The sequence below is a fragment of the Wyeomyia smithii genome, chromosome 3, assembly GCF_029784165.1.
Source record: "Wyeomyia smithii strain HCP4-BCI-WySm-NY-G18 chromosome 3, ASM2978416v1, whole genome shotgun sequence".
Classification (NCBI taxonomy): Eukaryota; Metazoa; Arthropoda; class Insecta; order Diptera; family Culicidae; genus Wyeomyia; species Wyeomyia smithii.
In genome coordinates, this window is record NC_073696.1 from 44,483,351 (window position 1) to 44,496,632 (window position 13,282).

General features: G+C 34.8%; 1 protein-coding gene across 4 annotated transcripts in view; it reads left to right on the forward strand.

The window, feature by feature from the left end:
• Positions 1 to 92: 92 nt before the first annotated feature.
• Positions 93 to 13,282, forward strand: part of LOC129726610 (receptor-type tyrosine-protein phosphatase-like N) — a 56,227-nt gene continuing 43,037 nt past the window's right edge. Inside the window, exons 1-2 of one of the 4 annotated variants that reach the window (XM_055683521.1) lie at positions 93 to 272; positions 660 to 909. The gene's annotated coding sequence lies outside the window, so the exon portion shown is untranslated. Of the gene's footprint in view, positions 273 to 295; positions 910 to 13,282 lie in introns of those variants that run through there. The other 3 variants (XM_055683523.1, XM_055683522.1, XM_055683524.1) reach the window with 3 other exon arrangements.

Genomic DNA, 13,282 nt, shown 5'->3' on the forward strand with positions numbered 1-13,282 from the left:
GCCTGCGTCGAGAGAATGAAGCTCTATCGATTAAAACGAAACTTAAGGGCATGGTATTCAGGGGAGACTAGTGGGGATAGGTCCGGAAAGCGCAACAGACTGTTTCGAGATTTCGAAGCGTGCACCCACGCATGTACTTGGCGGACGAGTATTTCATTCAAACAGCGTAGTTCGGGTTCGGTTCAGACGGGACGGAAAATTCGACGGACGTCATCGCGACTCCATGCGACAACGAGTGCGTAATCACCCCTTCGGCATTTGCAAGCAGAGAGGTAACATTTTCGCACTGGTCGAAGTAATAGTTAGGGCGATTCCGAGTGCAGACATGGACTAAGACGGTCCTAGTGGAAGAGTGCCTCTAGTTATAGATAATTATTGTAAAAAAGTTAAAGGAAAAGGTTCCCCGCCAGTGATATACCAAGCGTCTCCACATGGGCGCTTAGTCTCTCCAGGTTCGGTTCGTGCTCTTCTCAGAGTTGGTTTTCTCACTTGCAACCTTTGGTAACATATCTGTCCTTCTGCCGAGGGTTTCATCCGAAGCAGATACTCAGTCCTGAGCAGATTTTTCTTCCAGAAAGGTGAAGTGTGTAACGCCAGCTACACAACATATTGTCTTTGGTGACACCTGGAAAATTTTCCACTGTTTTTTGGTTTTTCAGTTATTTTAGAGTGTGATTATTTCGTTTTGCAAAGTAAAAGCAAGAAATCATTCAACCAACTGGAAAAGTGTACACGTTTCAAACGGGGGCTGTCCCCCAGGAGAGTGCTGCAAAGTGATAAGCTGGCAAAGTGCTGGAGCCTCCAGCAAAGATGGGATTAATTGATTCCTGTTAAGTCTGCAGATTCAGCTGGAAACAGATTGAATCTCTTTTGTCGAGCGTGTGGATACAAGCACAGTCTATTTTTTCGGTAAGTATCCTCGCTGCAGCGTACTTTATCTTATCACTAAGCATCCTACGCTAATGGCGACGCTCATTTGTCCTTTCATCAGTTCAAAAAATCTATCACAATCAAAGTAATTTATGACGTGCCGTGTGTGATAAGCTCTGAGAGCTTGTGGGTGGGCCGCAATAAGAAATATTGGGCGCTGAGTTGTTGCAAGATAATGGAACCAATTTCCCATTCCGTCTCTTTTTTTCCTGCTACAGCTGTTGGTTTACGTATCCCACATCATTGTTTTTTGATATTAATATGTTGTCGGTGCTAATAAAATGATTAACCTGATATGGGTTACCCAAATAATTTGAGGCTTATTGTTGGAGGATTGCGTATCTCACAATAAATGAAATATAATAAGAGTGAAATAATGGCTGCATGCGATTTGAAAGGCGGATATTTCGATTAAAATGCATTTAAATATCAATTTTACTTCTAACATCTAATAAAAACTATTACCAGAATAAAACAATTCTGGGCACAATTTGAAATTCTGAGTATTAAAAGGATCTAGTTGATATTTAATAAAATTCGCATATTTTGAAACAAAAAATAACGATTTATTTATAGGTCGATATTATTATTATTCTGAATTCTGTTCCAGATGTTTTGCAATTTTGGGTTATATGAAGTTAGATGGGGGTCTTCTGGCGTTTTTGAGACAACCTTAGCCATGAAGAAGTTACTCATATACCAGGAATATAGGCTTGGAATAAGAAGTGTAACTTTCAAAATAATATTAATAAGCTTTTTTGTTATTCAAGCGAACATGACGAGCCCACAGCTACCACCACAGACATGAATGGCGTCATTTCAATCTGTAATGAAATTTAGATTTGTTCGTCCATACAAATTCGCATGGGAAACCAGTCGTTCATTACCGTGCTGGATCGAAACCCGTACAGCATCGAAATCCGTACACCTTGATGTTTTTCTGTAGTTTTAAGCATTACAAAAATGAAAACTCATATAAAAGTTACATGTACATGTCCATTGAACTATTGGCTTCTGTTTAATTGAACTATGCGCCAGTAGGCCATGAAATAAAAATATTAAAAATAAAAAATCAATCGTGTATCGGTTTCAGTTGTCATTTCGTCGCATCGTTAGAGATTTCACTAAGGAAACGTTCTTCAGATAAAAATGTTTTTCGAGTGGGATATAAGTGTTTTACTCTGTGAATCTTTTTGAAATCGATTGAAAAGGTAAGTCTTTGTCATTTTCGAGCTGTGTATTGTCTGGTAAATAGTGCAAATTGTATTTATTCATCAAAAACTGTGCCGTACGGATTTTGAACTTTCATCCTTGTTTTCAGCATTTTATGGAAGAAAACAAGCATAAATATACGGCAAACAATCCCGAAAGAGCTGTGACAGAAGTGCGCGAGGGAAAGTCGTACCGGGAAGCTTCGAGAGGTTCCGGCGTTCTAGTGACTACGATAAAAGAGCCGTAACTTATGGCTACGAATCTCAATCAAAAGGAGTTCCACCAACCTTCACTGCTGGAGTGGAAGATTTGGATCATGAAGTGGGGTATAGCAATCGGGGGGCCCGGGGCATTTGCCCCCTCCTTAAATCTGGGCCTGGAAGAAGGCGTCTTGCAGCTGGTAGTTGAGAAAAATTTAATGTTTTTTATGTCAAATCATTCAATTGGGACCTGAAGCTATTCCAGTTCTTAAATATTATTAAAAGAAAGCCGCATTTCTGAGCAAAACTTGATTTTCAAAAAAAGTTTATCGTTTTACTTCGATTTTTAGACGAAAAATAAAAAATTGCTCGAAATTTAGGGCATTTCGAGCAGTTTTTTTGTTCTTCATTCAAATTTTGAAGGACAACGATAAACATTTTTCAAAAACATGTATTGCACAGAAAGCTGCACTATTTCAGCTGATATAAAAATAAGAAAATCGTGTAAAACTTTAGGAACCAATTGACCGCCACAATTTTTTTTTTGCTTAGTGTAGAATTTTATAAGAAGTAATTCTTACTCTACATGCTCAAATAAACAAATAATAAATAAATATAATATATTTACCGTAAATTTAAAGATAAATTGAAAAAAAATTCATTTACGTACTTCTATATCTATACGGATTTTGATTCACTGCTGTACTGTCTTTAATCCAGTCTATATCGCGTGCGTGCGGATTTCGATTCAAAAGTGTACGGATTTCGATTCAGATGAAAAACTGCGTACGGATTTCGATTCAAAACATGTTCTATTCAAACATGATTTTTTCGAGTTTCAGAGTAGTTTGAATCATTTCGCTTGAAAATAGTGATAAAATATAAGTAGACCTATAAGTTAACATGTCAGCTTAAAGCAATATGTAATTTCTTGATTTTATATTGACCGTTGAAGATTATCATGTGCTTAAGTGTACGGATTTCGATCCAGCACGGTAGCGTGTTTCGCACTAATCACCTTAGAATCCAATGAAGTTTTGTGGGGAAAATAGTGTGTTCGAATTAACATAGTAGGCAATGACTTATCAATATTAATCTAAACTCACTATTAAAAAGAGCGAATATAGATAATTTTCTTTTCTTTTTAAACAGAGTTGAATTTTTTTAGAAACAATTGAACCTAGAGTTAAAAAACTATACAGAATACAAAAATTTTAAATTAAATTTTTTTTTGTTTCAAAATTAACATTTGAAGGAATCGATTTTTTCTTCAAAAAAATTTTTTAACCAACATAAATTATAGGATGACATAACGGATTTCTGAGTTTTTTTTTCCAACGTTTAAAAGGTTTTATCATCGATTTTTGGTTCACACTATTTTGGACGAAAATTTAGTTCAGAAAGTGAGCATAAAAATTTCACATATACGAGAATCAGGAGACTTAATTTTCTCGAAACAACATCTTTTACTTTTACGGCTTTTGCACATATTTGAATTTGATATTTTTAGTTTAATCGGGGTTATGTGTTTAAAACAGGATAATTATGTTTTTGATATAAAAAACAAAAAAATCAACAAACAGTCTCGAGCTCGAATCTCTAGGCTCTCGTGAGGAAAATATACAACATTTTCTCAAAAACAAACTTTACAATCTACAATTCATGTCGCACTTTTAATACAGTCGGATTGCTTTATAGAGACATCTCAAGGGACCGTCGCAATAGAAAAAAGTCGCTATAAAACGAAGAATTGCTAGAAAAGACCATTGACAATGTTGCATTAGAGACATTTGTCATTATGAAAAAAGTCGTTATAGAAAGATTCAACTGTAGTTGAATTCATTTTGAAATCAAGTTATATGCTAAACTGAAGCTTTCACTCGCTGTGACTTCATGTTTTAGAAGAAAAAAAAATAAAATAAACAATGTTGAATGGATTTTTTTGCTTTTGAGAAGTCAAAAAAAATAGAGCCCCAGGTGTTGCGTGGGCTACTGAATGTCACGACCCAAGTTGAATAAACATGTAAAACAACGAGATTTCACTGCACATGAATGAATTGTTATATTCTACTCAAACTCTCTTTACTTATAATGTAGATGATGATGCGAATTTAACTTTACAGATCATACAGACAGCGAAAAAAATCGATTGATAGGTATACGACTGAAAGTACACAAATTGCATGCATCAGGCGCATTATAGTCATTATAATTTTACCACATTTTGATTTCTTGTAAATTTGGGCAAATTAACTCTTGAAGTGGGAGTTTAATAAGAAAAACAGAATTCTGATCACATTACTACAAAGCCTACTAAGCAATTCCAAGCAAATATGGCAACTTTAAGTTTTTTATTGACATTTTTGAATCCGCTCAAACTTCGAACAGATATTCTTATAGGCTAGAGACGTCATTCTATGCTATTAGTATTTTTCAATCGCGGACAATTTTGAAAAAAGGTCTGTGTAGAATGGTTTAAATGATAATTGGTTGGTCTTGAGGTACGATACTGGCCTAACATCCAGTCATTGTAGGTTCCGTTCTCGACTCGGGAGAGACTGTTAGTGTCAGTGTGATCGTAGTGTCTAGCCTCACAATTGTCTTGTACATTAAACAGTTGGCTGACAGGTGAAATTATCGATATCAAAAAATTTTCGATGCCCAATGGTGGTGTTATCTCGAAAAATTTAACTTTCTGGGACTTCGAAAATTTTTGAGCTAGGCAATAACGCCAAAGTCCAATGCATAGTGGTACAGAAAGGCAATTTAGGCGGACATGAGCTTTGCGATGCGATTTTGTGGTTTTAGAGCCATAGCTTCTCCCAAAAAGTTTTTCTTGTAGTTAGTCCTTTATTTAGGCGCAAATAAGAATTAGGGTGGTCCTAATATTAGCGAAATAAAATTAATATTTTTTTGCAGAAATAGTGGTAAACATTCTACAAATTTTCTGAAGCATATGTATAGAAATTTCAAGAATTAATAAAATAAAACTATTTTTGTGCGTAATTTTATCGAAAAGTTAATGAAAAGTGAACAATTTCAAATGAATTTTATGGCGTTTTAAAAAATAGTATGTCTCCAGTATTTTTTCAAAATAAAGTAAAATAGTTCTTCCATATGGTGCCAAAAAATATTCTTTTATGTTTGCCCTAAACGAAGATATCAATATCTAACAACAGCCTATTTTCAATATGGAAACGTTAATAACTCTTCACCTGTGCAACAATGACAATGTTTTTATGTCAAAAGTTTCAAGCTCTTAAAACCATCCGACCTTTGTTATAAAATTTGAACCTAAAAAAATAGAGCAAAAAAACTGTTTTTTTTTTTTTTTTTTTTTAAGGGGGGATTTGTTAGTAGCTTAAGTATTTATGATAAATATTAGTAAATAATGAGTATGTGTGTCCAATCACAAATGGTGACTTCTCAACACTGTTAGAAATTTGTAATTTTAATTGTTAGGATTTGTTTGCTTTCGCAATTAGGACTTATCATTCGTAGGGATTTAAACCTACTTGTCAGAAAAGGGGAAGTAAACTTACAACTAACTTAATTGCTAACTTATTGGCTATAAAGAGAGCTTATCGTAGCAATTGAGGATTGCAACGATTTTTGTCGAAAATTGTTAATAATTTTATTTGACATAGCTTCTAATGGTTCAACACCAGTAAGTCTATGTAATTCGAGTGTACCAAACCAAGGAGGACGCTTCAAAATCATTTTCAGAATTTTATTCTGAAACCTTTGGAGCGTTTTCTTCCTTGTTAAACAGCAACTTGACCAGATCGGTACAGCATAAAGCATTGCTGGTCTAAAAATTTGTTTGTAAATAAAAAGTTTGTTCTTTAAACAAAGTTTAGAATTCCTGTTAATGAGAGGATATAAACATCTCGTATATTTGATGCACTTGGCTTGTATACTCTCAATGTGCTCTTTGAAAATAAGTTTTTTATCATAAATTAGTCCCAAGTACTTAACCTTGTCGGACCAACTTAAAATAACCCCATTCATCTTGACAACGTGATTATTGTTTGGCTTGAGGAAAGAAGCCCTAGGCTTATGCGGAAAAATTATCATTTGAGTTTTAGAAGCATTGGGAGAGATTTTCCACTTTTGCAAGTAGGAAGAAAAAATATCTAAACTTTTCTGCAATCGACTGCATTTGACACGAAGACTTTTTCCTTTTACGGAAATGCTTGTGTCATCGCAGAACAATGACTTTGTGCATCCTGGAGGCAAATCAGGAAGATCTGAAGTGAATATGTTGTACAGGACTGGACCCAAGACTGAACCTTGAGGCACACCTGCTCTGACAGGAAATCTATCAGATTTTGAATTCTGATAGACAACCTGCAGAGTTCGATCAGTAAGATAATTTTTTAAAATTTTGATTAGGAAAATTGGAAAATTAAAAGTTTGCAATTTCGCAATCAAACCTTTATGCCAAACACTGTCGAATGCTTTTTCTATGTCTAAAAGAGCAGCTCCAGTGGAATAACCTTCAGATTTGTTAGCTCGTATCATATTAGTAACTCTGAGCAATTGATGAGTTGTGGAATGCCCATGGCGAAATCCAAACTGTTCATTTGCAAAAATTGAATTTTCGTTGATGTGTGACATCATTCTGTTAAGAATAACCCTCTCAAACAGTTTACTTATTGAAGAAAGCAAACTGATTGGTCGATAACTTGAAACTTCAGCTGGGTTCTTATCCGGTTTTAAAATGGGAGTAATTTTTGCATTTTTCCATAATTTGGGAAAATATGCAATTTTTAAGCAGCAATTGAAAATTTTCACTAAAAAATCCATTGTGCTCTCAGGGAGATGTTTGATTAGTATATTAAAGATTCCATCGTCACCAGGTGCCTTCATATTTTTGAAATTTTTAATAATTGATTTAATCTCATTCAAGTTAGTTTCAATTATTTCTGCAGGTAAAAAATTCTGGGAAGAAATTAAATCAAATTGACGTGTGACTTCATTTTCAATTGGACTCACAAAATTCAAATTTGAGTTATGAACACTCTCAAACTGCTGAGCAAGTCTTTGAGCCTTTTGTTCATTGGATACAAGAAAACGTTCACCATCTTTTAAAACTGGAATAGGCTTTGAAGGTTTCTTAAGAATCTTCGACAGCTTCCAAAATGGTTTTGAATATGGTTTCAATTTTTCAACTTTAGTCTCAAAATTTTGATTTCTCAGAAGTTTAAATCTATGTTTAATCTCTTTCTGTAAATCTTTATAAATAGTTTTAAAAACAGGGTCACGAGAACGTTGATATTGACGTCTGCGGACATTTTTCAAACGAATTAGAAGTTGAAGATTTTCGTCAATTATTGGTGAATCAAATTTCACTTGAGCCTTTGGAACAGAATAATTCCTGGCATCAACAATTGCACATTTTAATGCTTCCAAAGCGGAATCAATATTCACTTCGTTTTGCAAATCAAGCTCATTACTGAAATTTCTCTCAATATAATTTTTGTATCTTTCCCAATTAGCTTTGTTATAATTAAAAACAGAGCTCATAGGGTTTAAAACTGATTCATGTGATAAAGAAAAAGTTATTGGAAGATGGTCAGAATCAAAGTCAGCATGTGTGATCAAATCACTACATACATGACTTTGATCTGTCAGCACCAAATCAATTGTTGAAGGGTTTCTTACAGAAGAAAAGCATGTAGGACTATTCGGAGACAAAATAGAATAGTATCCTGAAGAACAATCATTGAATAAAATTTTGCCATTGGAATTACTTTGAGAATTATTCCATGAACGATGTTTAGCGTTAAAATCGCCGATTATGAAAAATTTCGAACGATTTCTGGTGAGTTTTTGTAAATCACCTTTAAAATAATTTTTGAGCTCGCGTGTGCATTGAAATGGTAAATATGCTGCGGCAATAAATAAAATCCCAAGTTCAGTTTGAACTTCAATTCCCAAAGTTTCAATAACTTTCGTCTCAAGATGGGGAAGAGCACGATGTTTGATTCGGCGATGAATAACAATTGCAACTCCACCGCCGGAACCCTGAATCCTATCATATCTATGAACCACGTAATTGGGATCATATTTTAATTTTATGTTAGGTTTCAAAAATGTTTCAGTAATAATTGCAATATGCACATTATTTACTGTTAAAAAATTAAAAAGCTCATTCTCATTGGCCTTCAATGAGCGAGCATTCCAATTTAATATTTTAATTGTTTTATTTAAAATCATTGCTAAATTTTAAATTAGAAACAATTTTAATAGTAAAATTTGTGCCTATTTGAATGGCTTCAAACATTGATTTTGCCTGCAACATGGCGTTCATAAGATCGAACATTGCCTGTTGCAAAAAAGAAAGTTTACCTGCCGTAATAGGCCCCAGGCAGTTGACATTAGAAAAAATATTTTCGGCAGCAATATTAGCTGGAGTAATAGGTGTACAATTATTTTCTAGCGTGTTTTGCTTACCCATATTAACGGTCATTTTCGAACTACCAACACTAGGCGGTATAATGTTCGAACTACCTGTAACCTGTGCATAAGTTAAACGGGTATGCAAAGAAGTAGGTAAACTATGCGTCACTGGTACGCTTGGAGAGTTTTGTTATGAAGTTGGTTTTAATTGAGAAATTGAATTTTGTTTACCTTGCCTTGCCTTAACAATTGCTAAACGGACTGGGCATTGATAAAAATTTGACATATGGTTGCCGTTACAATTCGCACAGCGAAAATTTTTACTCTCTTTCACAGGACATGTGTCCTTTTTGTGAGAAGAGTCTCCACAATTAAGACATTTTTGGTCCATGTTACAGAATTTGGAACCATGGCCATAACGTTGGCAAGTACGGCATTGGGTGATATGCTTTTCACCTCCGCCATACTTCCTATAAGTTTCCCACTTTACACGCACATTATACAAAGCATGTGCCTTTTCAAAAAATTTTAAGTTGTTAACCTCATTGCGGTTAAAATGAATTAAATAATTAACAAGGGAAATTCCAGTTCTCTGACTGTTTTCGCCTCGTGATTTTTGTTTCATTAGAATTACTTGGGTAGGGGCTATGCCAAGTAATTCTGTTAAAGTAAGTTTGATCTCATCAACGGTTTGATCGTTGGTGAGACCTTTCAAGACAACCTTGAACGGCTTGGCGTTCTTGGTGTCATATGTAAAAAATTTGTACATCTTGTCAGTTAAATACTGAACAAGACGATCACGACCCTTTACTGAGTCGGCTAATAAGCGGCATTCACCTCTACGGCCAATTTGATAGGTAACTTTAACGTCAGAAACAAACGTTGAAAGTTCCTTTTTGAATATATTAAATTCAGAAGAAATAGTTACCACAATAGGTGGAACTTTCTCCTTTTTTAAAGATTTTATATTTTGTATAGTTTCATTATTGGTAACTTCCATTTCACCAGCTTCTTGCTCAGGCAAAATATCAAAAGGATTGTCACTACAGACACTCGATGTGTCAGAAAGAGATGCCTCTCTTTTCCTCCCCGCAGCGATGCGAGGTTTCTTTTTCCGTCCAGCCATTTCAGGTGATACGAAAAAAGTTAAAACAAATGTTAAATTCAAAAGTAGGTAGTCTTGAGAAAGACTGATGGGAAATAACTTTCAGGGAGTCTTTAAAAGACACACTGACAAAACACAAACTTTGAAGCTATAGGCAGTCAAAGACCAGTCCACAAGCAACCGAAAAAACGTCTGATCTGTAGGACAGTTCAAGACGCACTGAGCAAAAAAACTGTTTTTTTTTTTTTTACAAACCCTAATCCAATTACGTGAAATTGCTCTAAATCGGTCAACTACCAACAAAAGTTTCGTCTTTTCGAAAGAGTACCCATGCAAAAATTCAGGTCAATCGGACGGTGGGAACACGTGTACGTGCCTCCAAGCGGTCAAAATTTTGAAACTTTCTTAAAGTTATCAGAAAATAAGCCAAAATATGCTGTAACTTTGTAAGACCTTTGAAAAGTCCTGGAGATGTGATGTCTTCGACAAAAACGTGTGTTTGGTATGCCCTAATGCTTCCTTTGAACAGCGTTTTCTTGTAAAATGCAACTAATAAAAGTTAGGTGCAGAAAACTAAATTTTAAGTATCTTTCATGTAAAATATTCCGTAGCTCTGTACGCAATAAGGATAAGAATTTTGTTTATTCAGAAAAGTTTCATGTTTTTACATGTTCTAAAGCTTTGCCAAATAAACTATTCTTTTATCTCTTAAAACAAAAAGTTAGTATTGGTTATATATGAAGACCTACTGTCATATACAGGGTGTTAGGGAGCTGACTTAAAATTCTTTAAGGGGTGATGGAGGACCCTATTTGTGAAAAAATTCCTTCTACGCATATGGCAAAAATTTAACTACTGCAGACTTATTCACTTTTTCAGTTTCCGGTTATGTTTACCTTTAACGAGGTCTAGCACAAAAAGTATGGCAGCTAATTAAATATTTTCAAAGTCCGAAAAATATTCATTTTTAAATAAAAATTAAATTCAATTGAATATTTTGCACAGCTTTTTTGGCTCTCAATTGATATAAACTACAAAATATTATCTTTACAATAATGGTTGTTTCAACATGGAGAATTAAAAACTAAAAAAGTAAGTAATTCGTTAAAAGATTTTTTTCGATCCGTTATAATTTGTTCCATTGTTGTAATGCTTTCGGGGGAGTTAATTATAGTAGTTTTTACTAAATTTCAACACAATTTTTCTTACACATTCTTTACAGTGTATTTGGAAGACACTTCACCGATCAAACGGATCATTTGGCTCTGAAAATATTTTTATTATCAATAGACACTCGGCTCAGCATAAAGAATAGGTGAGCTCATAGCCTCAAGGTTTATAGGGTCTACTTTGACAAGCGAATGGTCATAAGTTCCAATTTTAGTAAAATCAGGCCATTCGATGTCACGGCTCCCTTTCATTTCCCTACTTGACTCTTCCCTCACGTTAAATTCCAGGAAAAAATAGCACCATAATTGAATGAATTCCTCTCGTGGTAGTTATAAGTATCGAAGGTTATCTAACGTGACTCGGTAAATAAGAGTGGTAGAGTCCATATATAAGAGTATAAGGGAAAGGGTAAAAGTATATAATACATCCGTCACTTACCACGGTGACAAAGTAACTGTGCGTTCCGTTATAGTCGGTAGAGATGCAGAGATGAGCTCGGTCTTAGGCAACAATCATTGAAATACTTCCTACTTCCTTTCCTAACCGACCGTAAGGACGTAGCCAGTGCTGTTATCGATCTATACAAAGCGGAAGCTACTGAATTGTTGTACTAAATTATTTCCAAAATAAGCCATCTTAGGATGATTCGTTGTGCAACTTCACTAGCTCAAATCCATTGCAGTAAATGCGGTCGTTCATGCCCATGCTCAATAGACACTCGGCTCAGCACAAAGAACTTTGTGCTGGCATGAAGAAAATTCCTATGAACAAAAAAATTAACTTTGGGTCTATGCTCAGAGCAGAAAATATAAATGAAAATTAAATTTAGTCTTTGAAAATTGATTGTTCAGGGATAAACATTGAAAGAGATTTCTAATCGCCTTAATAGTTTTTCGACTATCGCAATCATCTCAAAGTAATATTTTCAAAAATACCAATTTTGAGATAATCATTTATAAAGATTAACACAAAACCATAAGCAACTAAATTGTTTTTAAAAATTAAACCATAAACCGTTGTGAAAAGAAAATGCTTACATCCTAATGGAACTGCCGCGCATAGCAAGTCAGTCCCCATTTTCACTAAAATTGAGTTGATACGCGGAAATGGTGCTGAAAATGCAGATGGGACTGACATGCTATGCGCGGCAGGAAAGTAATGCCCTTTCCTCTATTGAGCACACAAAAAAACCGTTCATTGAGAAGATTTCTGTACTATGCACCCACGTTACTTATTCCATCTCTTTCACGTAGAAACCGTAAAAACTTTCAATCAAAAGGTCGTTAGAAAATCCCACGTAAAATGATACCTCTTGCAGATGAAGTAACCTTCCGCGGGGGTTGTTTTGTTTCTCATCAATTTTCTTACTTGAATAATTTTCAAAGAATGGTTTGCTTCGCTAGAATTCATCGTTAAGCCTCTAGTGCCCAAGCCTGCCTGTCGACGAGTTCCAGTAATATTACTATGAGTCTTTATAAACATTTTTAAATATTTAATAGAGATTTATTGTGGTTTTACTGAAGCCCGTCGAAACGTAGGCTTGAGGACTAGAGGGTAGCGAAAATCGGGTTTGGGGTCATCCACAAATTACGTAAGGGTTTAGGGGGAGAGGGGGGGTATCCAAATTTCTTACGAATCCTTACAAAGGGGGAGAGGGGGATTCAAGAGAATCTTACGTAAGATTGATGAATTAAAAAAAAAAACGAAAAAAAAGTTTACAAAACTATAAAAAAAAAAATTAGTTGAATTATTTATCCCTGCGATCTTAACAGTTGAAGCTTGGGAATGCAGTGAATTCGCCGTCGCTGGGTGATTGCGTGCTTTACTTCATTTCTACTTAATTTTGAGTTTTGTTTACTTTAACATAGTATTAACTGTATTAACTTATTTTGTTTTATCCTCTACGAATACGCTATGTGTAAAAAAAATGTTTTACCTTCGAAAATATTTTTTTTTCCTAAAAAGACAATCTTACGTAAGATTCGTGGGGGGGGGAGAGGGGTAATGCAAAATCTTACTAAGCCTTATTATGGGGGGAGGGGGGGTCGAAAATTTCGAAAAAAGTCCTTACATAATTAATGGATGACGCCTTTCGCGTTTTCAAACCCGAGCACAGTGGTTTTAAAGACATTTTACGTTGATCAGACACCTACATTCGATTTCTGAGACTTTTTCACTCAAAATAAGATATAATTTGACTACCACTTTAAGATATTAGCGAATTACCATTAATACTCAGGAATAACCGATATTAGTTTGC